General features: G+C 41.0%; 1 protein-coding gene across 5 annotated transcripts in view; it reads left to right on the top strand.

Moving 5' to 3' along the window:
* The window catches only part of PDE4B (phosphodiesterase 4B), a 712,123-nt gene that overhangs the window by 217,075 nt on the left and 483,662 nt on the right, over positions 1–11,386 (top strand). The window lies entirely within an intron of this gene.

Raw genomic sequence — 11,386 nt, 5'->3', positions numbered from 1 at the left:
AAATGCTTTCCTTCCAGGACCAGGAGATTGACATTCTTATATTTTATATTTTTATGTTTATATTTTATTATTTATATTTTAACACATTTCAAATATTTTTTGTGTTTATATCATGCTCTTCTTATCATTTTCCATTTTTCAGTTATTTTTCTTGACTCCCAGACCTTCTCTTATCATCAATAAAGAAAATCCCATGTATCCTTGAGTCCTTTAGCTTCTTGCTTATGACTTTGGAATTTGCTTCCTTTCCTAGATTTTGTGTTTTAGTGTAAAATATATCCTTATGAATCACCAGAAATGGATATTAGTCCTCTGATTTGTCAAAAGAGCCATCACTGGATTTGAAGTCAGAGTTGAAATCCTATCTTTCATGGGAAGAAGTCCTTGATTACCCCAGCATCGCCAGGAGAATACATTGTCTGACCACTCACTGGTCCTCTAGGAGCATGTATTGTCTATGTCGCTCCTTGCTCCATACCACATGCAGATAGCACCTTACCCAGCAATAGGCTGGACCTGTAACACACCTACAGTTTTTAAGTGTCATTCACACAGTAGGTCTCTAATAAATGGTGAGTGGAATTTCAGTCACTTGTTTGGAATTGGGAGTATGGTTCACTCAAGAAATAATTTATATTTTAAAATAAAATACTTGGAATTATAAAAAAACCATACATTGAAATATAACTATCAGAATACACACACACACACACACACACACACACACACACACACACACAAACACACACACACACACATATATTTATTTAATGGATCCCAGATTAAGAAACCATGCCCTTGCCTCCCATCTCATGAAGAGTTTTTTGGTCTTCACATGCCATATGGTTGGTTGTTTTATTTGGTTATCTCTTTATAACTCCTATCAGTCTCTTCCTATTCTTACAACTCCAAATCTCTGAAGCCAATAGGATAGCTTTGCCTTCTAGGCTCATTGGGGAGTAAGGTGCCATCTTGTATCTTCATTTTTTGGCTTTCATTGCTCTAGCAACCCTTTCTGGGGCTTTTCTAAGACCTTTTCCTGTAAGTTCAAAGAGAGGCAGAGGAGAGAATTAGAGTTCAAATTCTACAATTTGTTATCACTAACTGCCTGTTTGACTTTGGGTAACTTCTGGGGGCCTCAGTTTTCTCTTCTGTATAATGATACTTTCCACTGCTGCCACTTTGGACTAAATGGCCTTTGAAATCCTTCCAGCTCTTAGCCTATGATTTTATGAATAAAAACACGCATATCCCACTCTCTCTTTCCCCTCCTTTTGCCTGTGAGAGAGACAAGGCTATATATAGGGGAATTGTTGAGCCATCAAATCCTAGAGCTTTTGGTTACCCAGAATTTGAAGAGGAGATATTTGGGGTCATTCTGAGTGTGCTTTTTAAAGACCAAGTTTCCAGAGGACTACATATTCCCTATTCACACACTGAGGCCAAACCACAAATCAAATATCAAAGAATTTAATTTGATAGAACAGCAAAGTACTGCTAATAATAGTTGCCATTTACACAATACTTTCAAGGCAGCAGGCTGCTTTTATCAGCACATGATCTCATTTGAATCTAGTAAGGTTGGTGCTATAGGTATTGTTCTTCCCATTTTTACATGAACAGAAACTGAAGACCAGAAGATTTGGCTAAGTTCTCCACAGTCATGTGGTTAGTTAGTCAGTCAGCAAGCATACATGGTTACTAAGTGCCAAGCACTATGTTGAACTTTGGGGGATACAAAAAAATGTTAAATGCATGGTTTCTGCCCTTATGGAACTCTCCTAATGGATATAGCTACGAAGTATCAAAAGTAGAATTTGAACCCAGGTCTTCTTGATTTCCAATTCAGGGCTCTAGCCATTATATAATATTCACTGACAATTATCAGGCAAATACAGTAAAGGGATAACAGTCATTCTCTATTCCCTCCTACTCTGTCTCTTTTAGTACATCAAACTGATAAAACCAGTTATAGGGACTGATAGAGAAGTGACAACATTCGGAGAAAATTACATTGTGGGGGAAGGAGGGAGTAACATTCATTCGCAAGGATTGACAGAGTGAGGAAGCATTCCCCCATCCATCCCAGGGAGTCTGGTCTTTTTAGCTATCATGGAATTTCGTTAATATCTTTGGGTGCTCTAGTTCCCTTGCTGCCTCCAAAGTTGGGAGAATTCTGCTGGAACTTCAGGGTTTGGGGTCACCACTGTAGACTCATGTTGTGTTCCTTCTTATTTCTGTCCCCCCTTGTATTTTTCTGGCTTTGCCCAAAGTCTATCTTCCCAGTAATAACAGGGGTTCATCTCTCTCAATGCCCTTATTTTTTTTCTTGGCCATTGGCAGATAGGCTCCTTAGATGATGGTTTACACCATCCTATAGTGGGTATCAGGCCTTCCTCTCAATGGTTATTCTCCTTCATGTCTGGCATATGCCTGACACAACTACGATATGCAACAATTTCACAGCATTCTCATATCCTCAGGCCTCCCCACCCCTAGGCAAGAGTAGGATTCTGGGATCACAGATTTAGACCTCTAAATGGGCTCAGGGACTGTCTAATCAAAACCCTCCAACCCATCACTTGGAAGCTGACAAAATTGAGGCCATGGTTGTTCAGTGACTGCCAATGATCACCAGGTAATATATGTGAGATGTAGGTTTTGAACTCATGCCCTCTGACTCCATGGTGTCATGCGGTTTCCTTTGTCTTAGCCTTTACTCTTTTCTCTTCTTACATTTCTACAGAAAACAAGTCTGAGACTATCCTGGGCATTTTGGCAGAGAAATTAGGACTGGAACTTCTGTGTAAGGGGTAAAAAGACAAACTAGGATTTGGGGGCTTCAAAGAAAGGAATATTAGGCAGGAAGAATGGCTATCATAATCATCTTTCAGGATCATAGGGTTAATTGACTGGTTAGAGCTGGAAGGAACCTTAGAGAAAATGTGATCCAACTAGTCAGAAGGGAAGTGGATGGAAGGTGATGTTAAAAACAAAAGAATAATAAATGAAAATCAAAGACATGTCAAGATTTAAGCAAGAACAAGGAAGAGAGGATGAATGCAAAAGTATTTGGACCTTGAAGAATAGTAGCAGGAGGAGCATGAGAAGGAAAATATGGCAGAAAGGCATTTTTTACATCTGGGGGGAAAGTAGGGGGTCAAAGGTAGAGTTGGATGCCACTTGGGGTAGACAAACAAAGAGAAGGCAAAACTACTCAAATCTATTAATCTCTAGTTTTTATGAGTTTTGTGACCCTCAACAATGCATCACTTAAGTTTTCTTTAAAATGTTTCTTCATCTTAAAAATGCAGTGATTGGACCAAATAGTTTCTAAGCTCTAAATGAATCACCCTAAATACTGAAGATTAAGAAGAGATAGGGTAGTGGATAGAAGCCTGACCTTAGAGTGAGAAGGAACCGAGTTCAAATATTGCTTCTGAACAAAACTGACTGTATGGTTCTAGGCAAGAAACAACTCTGGGTGCTGTGCTATAAAGAATGATGAATTCATGGATTTCTATTAGAACTGGAAAGAACTCCATGAACTGATGCAGAGTGAAATAAGCAGAACCAGGAGATCATTATATACAGGTGATCAAATTTGATTGACTTTACTACTAAAAGCAATGCATTGATCCAGGACAATTCTGAGGGACTTAAGAAAAAGAATGCTTTCCACATCCAGAGAAAGAACTGTGGGAGTAGAAATGCAGAAGAGAACATGTGATTTATGTATAGGATTTAGAATTTTGGTTTTAAAGGATTGCTCTTTTACAAAAATAAATAAATGTTCGAATGATTATATATATGTGTGTGTGTGTATGTATGTATGTATGTATGAATGACCCAGTGGAATTGCTTGTCAACTCCAGGATAGGGATGAATGAGGGGAGGGAGAAAACATGAATTATATAATCATAGAAAAATTTAAAAATTAAAAATTAAAAAAGAGTATAAGTTGAAAAGAAGGTGTCTGTATGCATGATAAAAGGAGCTTCATTATTTAGGAGTTCTTAGAGAAATCACAGGTACAGTCTCTATCCCTATCACTTTTTCTTTCAAAGAGTATACTCTGTGCACTAGAAAGAACAGTACAAAAATGACTAATAGGGTGAACAGATTCAAGACAAGTAAGGCAGTAATAAAGAACATCCAGATGCTTTTGGTGAGATCACGTTACAAGGCCTTTGGGGACTGAATAATTGGAAGATGTGATTTATGAGCACAGTGAGTGATCTTTGAAAGATGACAGAGAATGGGAGAGATGCCCTAGAATTTTTAAATGGCTAATATAGTTCAATCTCACCCCGCTCAAAATGGGAAGGTGGAGAGAAAATGGAGTCTCTATAGGCTCTAGAGACTCTTTAGTCTACACAGACTAAGATCTGATAGTTAACCTTGACTTTGATTCCTGGTAAGATGCTAGAATGCATAAAAAGTCACTAATGACCATATAGAAAAAAGAACCCGTGGACCCAAAGAACCATCAGAGATAGCACAGACAGGGAGGATATATGCCAGGGTGCCCAGCTCAGGGGCATGATGTTTGTGGAGTTAAAACATATCAAAGAAGCTAATGGAGTTTGAAGATGTCTGAAACATTTTAGCCTTCTATAAAGGACAATTTTCGGAGGATGGGAAGGAGTTCTCTGGTGTCTCATAGTAGGGAATCTGGTTTTTGTCCCAATGATAATGATGATAACTAGCATTTATATGGTGCTATCTATGTGGTCTGCAAAATATTTTACCTATATTAACTCATCCGATCCTCACATCATCCTTATGATATAGATACTCTTGTTATCCTCATTTTATTGCTGAGGAAAGTGGGAGATTCAGGTCAAGTGACTTGCCCAGGGTATCACAGCTGAGGCAATGTCTGAATCAGGATTTGAACTCAAGTCTTCTTACCTCTTTAGTTCAGCTCTCTAGCTACCTCGAAACAGAATGCTGGACTCAAAGTAAGCTCCTCAACTTGTAGCCAAGATCCATTTGTTTTAGGCAAAAAAACATCTTTGGTAAGCTATGTATGTATTGTACTCCATACTGGTTTATATCTTTCAAGACATTGAGCTAAGCTACTAAGGGAAGGTAGTACAGTGGCTGGGTAACACGTGGCCTTTTTGCTACCAAGGCATGGACACACATGTGATGAGAGTTTAACCAAGCTATGTTTAGAGCACAGCTTTGAGTTCCCCGTAAGAACTATATATATATATATATATATGGGTATGTATATAATATTATAAATTATACATACATGAGACATTTCGATACTATATATATTTTAAAGGCAGTGACAGCTTCCAGTCTGAGGGCTTTAGGTTATGTTTGTGAGTAGATGGGATGGATAAAATAGGTTTTTCCCCCCACAGGATCTAAAACCATACTACAAGCTTCCCAGATATTGCTCCAGTTAAAGCTGTCCCTGTGGTTGAATCATCCCACTACTTCCTTGCTTTGATCTGTAATTGAAATGATGGACAAACCATCCCACCTCCATTTTTCTCACTGTGAAGCCCAAAGTGGAGGCGTCCGTCCTCTGTTCACAAGGGCAGGAAGTAATCGAGCTTGGGGATGAAATGGATTCTCTCCATCCAAATCCAGTGACTTTTCCACTGACTCTTTGGCCGGTTTACTCCATGATACTCCTTCCCTATTAAGATGGGGTGGGGTGGTTTGTCTATCATTTTGCCCAACTCCAATCATAAAGGATATTTGTTTTCTTTAACTATGTGTTTTGTTAGAGGTGTTTTTATTCTTTTTTTATTGGGGGCAGGGCTTGGGGTTGGGGATGCTTGCTCATTTTAAAAAGAAAGAAACACTGAATGAAAAAAAAAAGTCAAGACCAGGTCTCAGCTGTTGGCTGCCCTTTCCCCCAACCCTCCTCCATTAATATACTTACACCATATCCTTGTAGTATTAGGGTGGCCATCTGCTTCTCTGTTGTCCTCCCAAGAGGCACCATGTTGACTTTTTGTGGGCCTCGTCTTTCCGTCATTCATTGGAAATTGTTTCCAAATGTTCTCTAATACCCAACTTAGCTCTCCTGCTGTCTAGTCCAGTCTCTAATGACTGGTGTTAGCCCTTCTGCCCTATTTTCCATATAGGCATGATATTGAACCTTTGGTAAATTCCACATATTTCAGGAAAGGTCACCACCAAGCTGGCGGGAGTGTGCATACAGCTAATGCCTGGTGCTCTTTCAGAGCTGAAAACCCATCGAGCTCTTCTTTTTTCATAATTCTCATTCAGTCATTCCTCCAGGAAAATCAGAAGCCCACGGGATCCTTTGGCCTTTTGTTTTCTGGGGGGGTGGGGGTGCCTGGCCTGGGGTGGGGCTTCAGTTTGAAGAACAAAGAAGAAGCTTGGAAGAGGGGCATCACACCAGAGCTAAGGGACCTTCATTGAGAGCAAGCGTCTAACTGTGCTGTGCAGGAAGCATGAGCATGGGGTGAACTGACTTAGCCAGCCTGGCACAAGGACCAGATTGTTCTCTTTGTCCTTTGAAGGCAGACATAGGAAAAATAAGCTGAGGTTGCAAATAGGCAAATTTCTATTTGATGTAGGGCAAAACTACCCAGTATCTAACTACTCACACGTATGTCTATATATATAGACTATGTATTTTATTATTTATTATGTGCATAATCTGCCACATGGAATTTAGAGTTTATTATATATAATATAATGTATAATATAGTATATGTGATATTATATATGTGTTTAATCTTTCATATATAATTTATCATTTACATAAAATATAATGCATAATGTATTTCTACATGTATGTATATATAACCAGCTATGTAGACATGTATAAACACACACGTATGCACACACATATTTAAACAAACATATACATATGCCAGTTAGGTGGCACAATGGATAGAATTGAGGAAGACTACTCTCCTTGAGTTCAAATCCAGCCTCCAACACTTCCTAGCTATGTGACCCTGGGCAAGTCACTTCACCCTGTTTGCCTCAGTTTCCTCATCTGCAAAATATGCTAGAGGAGGAAATGGCCACCCCTCCAGTATCTTTGCTAAGAAAACCCCAAATGGGGTCATGGAGAGTGGGAGGTGACTGAACATCCCTATACATGTGTGCCTTGAAAGCTCTTCAATCTGAGTCTTAGATAATCTCCCTCACCAATGAGAGGTTCCATGACTTGTGCATGTCAGAGAAGTGTGTTCAAGTCTTCCTTTATCCATACCAGGACTCTGCAAAAGAATTGCCAAAAGGAGAGAAGGCTGAGAAGGTCCAGAAAGGCTTCTTGTAGGAGCAGAAATGCCAGAGGAGGGCTTTCCAGACATGGGCATTCTGTGCAAATTCCCAGAGGCAGGAGAGGGGCTCTCATTTACATGAAACAACTAGCCTGAGGGGTGGGGGCGGGGCTGGCTCTCTGTGCCCCGCGCCTCTTGTTTGGGCTTCTCAAGCCAGGAACAGAAGTTGCGCTCTTTCCCCTCTCCCCACCCTGTAGATATTTTCCAGGAGCGGAGAAGGGCGCTTTGGGGCATGAATCCTCCTTCCTTCTCTGAGATGCTGATCATATTTGAGTTTCAGAGAACCTGCCTCATATTTGAATTCTTTTTCTCAGGGAAGTACAATAGGATTAAATCAAATCTCTGCCCCCAGAAGGACCCAATAATAAGCCTATTAAAGGCTTAAACTGTAATCCGGCAGTTTCCATGTGGCCACACGGGGGCGCTCCTGCTCCGTTGAACTCATTTTGCACAGAGAGTTGGCGAGCTCTAGCTGACAAAGGCTATGGAAGCCTGGCTAGGAAAAGTCTAGTTAATTACCATTTGCATCTGATTCTTCTTAGAGCCCAGGAAGCAATTCTTTCTTATGTCTTTGAGTAAAGGATGGCTTTGCTGGTACTGCTTTTTCCAGTCTGTTAAAAAAAAAAAAAAGAGGGACATTTCCAAAGAGAGAGCAGCCTCCCTGGGCCACCCATCCGTCATCATAGCCACATGATGCTCAGCAGAGAAGGCTGGCACCAGGCTTGCCCTTCTCTGAACTTTGAAAGCCTGAGGCTTGCTGAAGACAGATGGAGGGTCCCCAGAAGATGGTCATCCTGCTGATCCTGAGCCTGAGTACCTGGATCTCTCTGCCAGCTTTAGGTCATATCCCAGCTTACCAAGGCTTGGACCCTGGATGACTCCCATCGACTCAGCCTCAGTTTCCCCATCTGCAGAAGGAGGGGTTCCAGCTGGATGACCTCTAAGGCTCTGTCCAGCCCTCTTGAAGCTTTTGGTCCCCTCAGAATGGCTCCTGTCCTGATGCAGCCTCTCTTTGAGGCTCATTTGGTGGCGATGGGCTAAAGTAGAACAGAAACTGGATTTGGAGAAAGCAGATGTGGCTAAAGGCAGAGAGCAGTTTTCCCACCTTCCTCTGCCTGGAAAGTATACAGATCAAATACATGTTGGCATTTGGGGGCTTCCCCATTTCACTGCTGATTCAGCTTGAGTATGCAGTCACTGAATCCCCAGATCTCTCTCAGAAAGAAGCATCTTTCCATGACTTCCCCATTTGTGTACCAAAATGCAAGACTGTACATTTATTCCTATTGAATTCCTTCTTATTAGACTGAATCCAATGCTCCAGCCTAGGGGGCAGCCAGTTATGGCCAGGGGCCAAAGCTGTCCTGTACCAGTCAGAAGCCAAGAATATTTTCTAGATTTAACAGGAGAAGGGCCAGATTTGGCTCATGAGCCAAAGTTTGCTGAGCCATTCTCAAGGCTACGAAAATCCTTTGGGATTCTGACTTTGTTATTACATGTATTAGCCCTCCCTTTCTGCTTTGTGTCTGGAAATTTGAGGAGAATAGAGCCTATTCTTTGGACCAAGTCACTGATAACAATGTTAACTAGCACGAGATCAAAGAGCCTCCCCTGGAGACCTCCTTCCATATTGACAGGAGCCATCAACAGCCTTCCTTTGAGTCCAGCTATCCAACCAGTTCTATATTCATCTGACCATATCATTGTCTAGTTTATATCTCTACAAGAATAATGAGAAACTTTATCCAAAACTTTGCTAAAATCGAGGCAAACGAGGTCTACAATTTTGCCCACACCCTCTGGCTCAGGAATCCTTTCAATAAAAGGAAATAACGCCTGTTCTTGATGAAGCCACGTTGGCTCTTGGCGATCACCATGGCCCTTTCTCAGTATTTGCCAACTTGGATGATCTTTTCAAGTATTTCCCCAAGAATCCAAGTCAAGCACATGGTTTTTGGCCACTGTTTTGCTTCCTTTTTTGAAAATCTGGACAACATTCAACTTTCTCCAATCTTGTGGCACTTCCCCTATTTTTCATGATCCTTTCATTATCATTGATGGTGGTTCTTCTCTAGACTTTGGTTCCCTCATCTGTAAAATGATGAAACTGAGCCAGATGCTCACCCAGATTCCTTCCTACTCTAAATCCTCTGAAACTATTTGGACTCCATTTCTCTTGCCCTCAGGGTGTGGGTCTGTGGGGAGTTCACTCTGCTCAGTGATGGCTTATCTTGGTTCCTCCTGGGAGAAATACAGCACCAGTAGGGAAGCTGCTTTAATCTTGTTTAATTGATTCGTCCACGGAGACTCCATTTCTCTAAAATGTGTGGATAGTAAAGCATTTATGTAGACTTGATGAGATTCTCTTTTTGCCAAGTAGCTATGCTTAGGAAACTTAATAGTATTAAATGGCATTTGCAAAATGCTTTGAGTTTGGTGACAGTTAAATGGCACAAGTGATAGTGCAGTGGACTGGAAATCAGGAAGACTTGTCTTCATGAGTTCAAATCCAGCCTCAGACAATTATTAGTTGTGTCATCTTGAGCGAGTCATTTCACCTTGTTTGCCTCAGTTACTCCTCTGTAAAATGAACTGAAGAACGACATGGAAAACTGTCTTTGCCAAGGAAATCCTAAATGGGGCCAACAAGGAGTCAGACATCACTTTACTAACTGGATAACAGCAAATTGAAATTTGTAAATGCATAAACATCTGAACCTTGTGGTGCTCCTGTAAGCTAGATACTACAGGCATGATTTTCCCCATTTAAAGATTAAGAATCTGAGGCCAACAGAGGTAACTCATCTCTGGTTACAAAGCTAACAAGATAGTACCAGACAGTGGAAAGGGCAGTAATTCTAGAACTGAGAGACCTGGGTTCTCATTGTACCTCTCTGATGCTTACGATCAATGTGACCTTGGGCAAGTCATTTGACTTTCCTGGGTCTCAGTTTCCTTCTCTGTAAAATAAGGGGATTGAACCAAATGGATCTTTTCTTCTCTGAATCTCTAATATTATGGAGTGTGGGAAGGGAAATTTGGCCCCAGATGTTCTTCACAACACGATTAGCCCTCTAGCAATCCATTGTGACACAAAATGAGAACACAGTGCTATTCTGAAATGATTACAACCGATCACGACAAACAATGGCAACACCATCGCTGTTTAGAAGAGCCAGGCCACTCTGGAGAGATGACTTCCTTGGCAGAAAGACCCAGCATCGGATACATTCCGATTCTTTAAATATTAAACTATTCCAAATGGTTCCAGGAATCTTGTGAACGTCTTACCTCAGGCCAAATGCACTAATTTCCCAGAACCCAACGTGTAGCCTTTTTTCAGCCTGTCTAATGGGAACGATAACCATTCAGAACACAAATATTGCTCACTACTTTGCTAGCGATGAATAGTTGAATGTTTGACCTTTATATGGCAGCTTTTACGTTTGCAAAGATATTTGTATACTTTATCTCAGTTTATTTTTCTTAGCAGCTCTGTGAAGTGAGAACCACTGTGGGATGCATGTTACAGATGAAAAGATTGAGCCTCGGACATTAAATGGCCAAGGTCACCCAACTAATACTTATTGGAGGATGGATTTGAACCCAGTTTATCCTAAGTCCAAATTTAGCATTCTATCTAATATATTATCCTGACCCTATAGATAGATTAATTTGATATATGAAAAAGTGTTCAACTGTATTTCTGCCTGAGGGATTTGGCAAGACTGGCTGTTGGAGAAATATCCTGGAGACGAGAGGCCTGGGTCTGAGTGCAGATGTGCCAAAGGTGAGCCTTGTGACTGGACAAGGGATGGGAATTTTCCGCCTACATACTACAGCCCCTCATCACCATCTCCTTTAAGTGGAAGACTGGTAGGGTTAGACTCAGAGGATTTGAGTTCAGATTCTATCTGGGCCCCTTTCTGCCTTTGTAGAAATCCTTGGGCAAATCAGGAACTTCATCAGGCTCTAGTTTCTTCTTCTTTAAAATATTCTATTAGATAATGGCTAAGATCTCCCCCCACTTTTGGACGCTTAGTCGGCTCTATCTGCTCTTTGGGCCTTAGTTTCTATCTCTGTAAAATGAGGAAATG

This window comes from Monodelphis domestica, chromosome 2, assembly GCF_027887165.1.
Source record: "Monodelphis domestica isolate mMonDom1 chromosome 2, mMonDom1.pri, whole genome shotgun sequence".
NCBI classification, from domain to species: domain Eukaryota; kingdom Metazoa; phylum Chordata; class Mammalia; order Didelphimorphia; family Didelphidae; genus Monodelphis; species Monodelphis domestica.
This window is presented reverse-complemented; position numbering and strand designations above follow the sequence as displayed.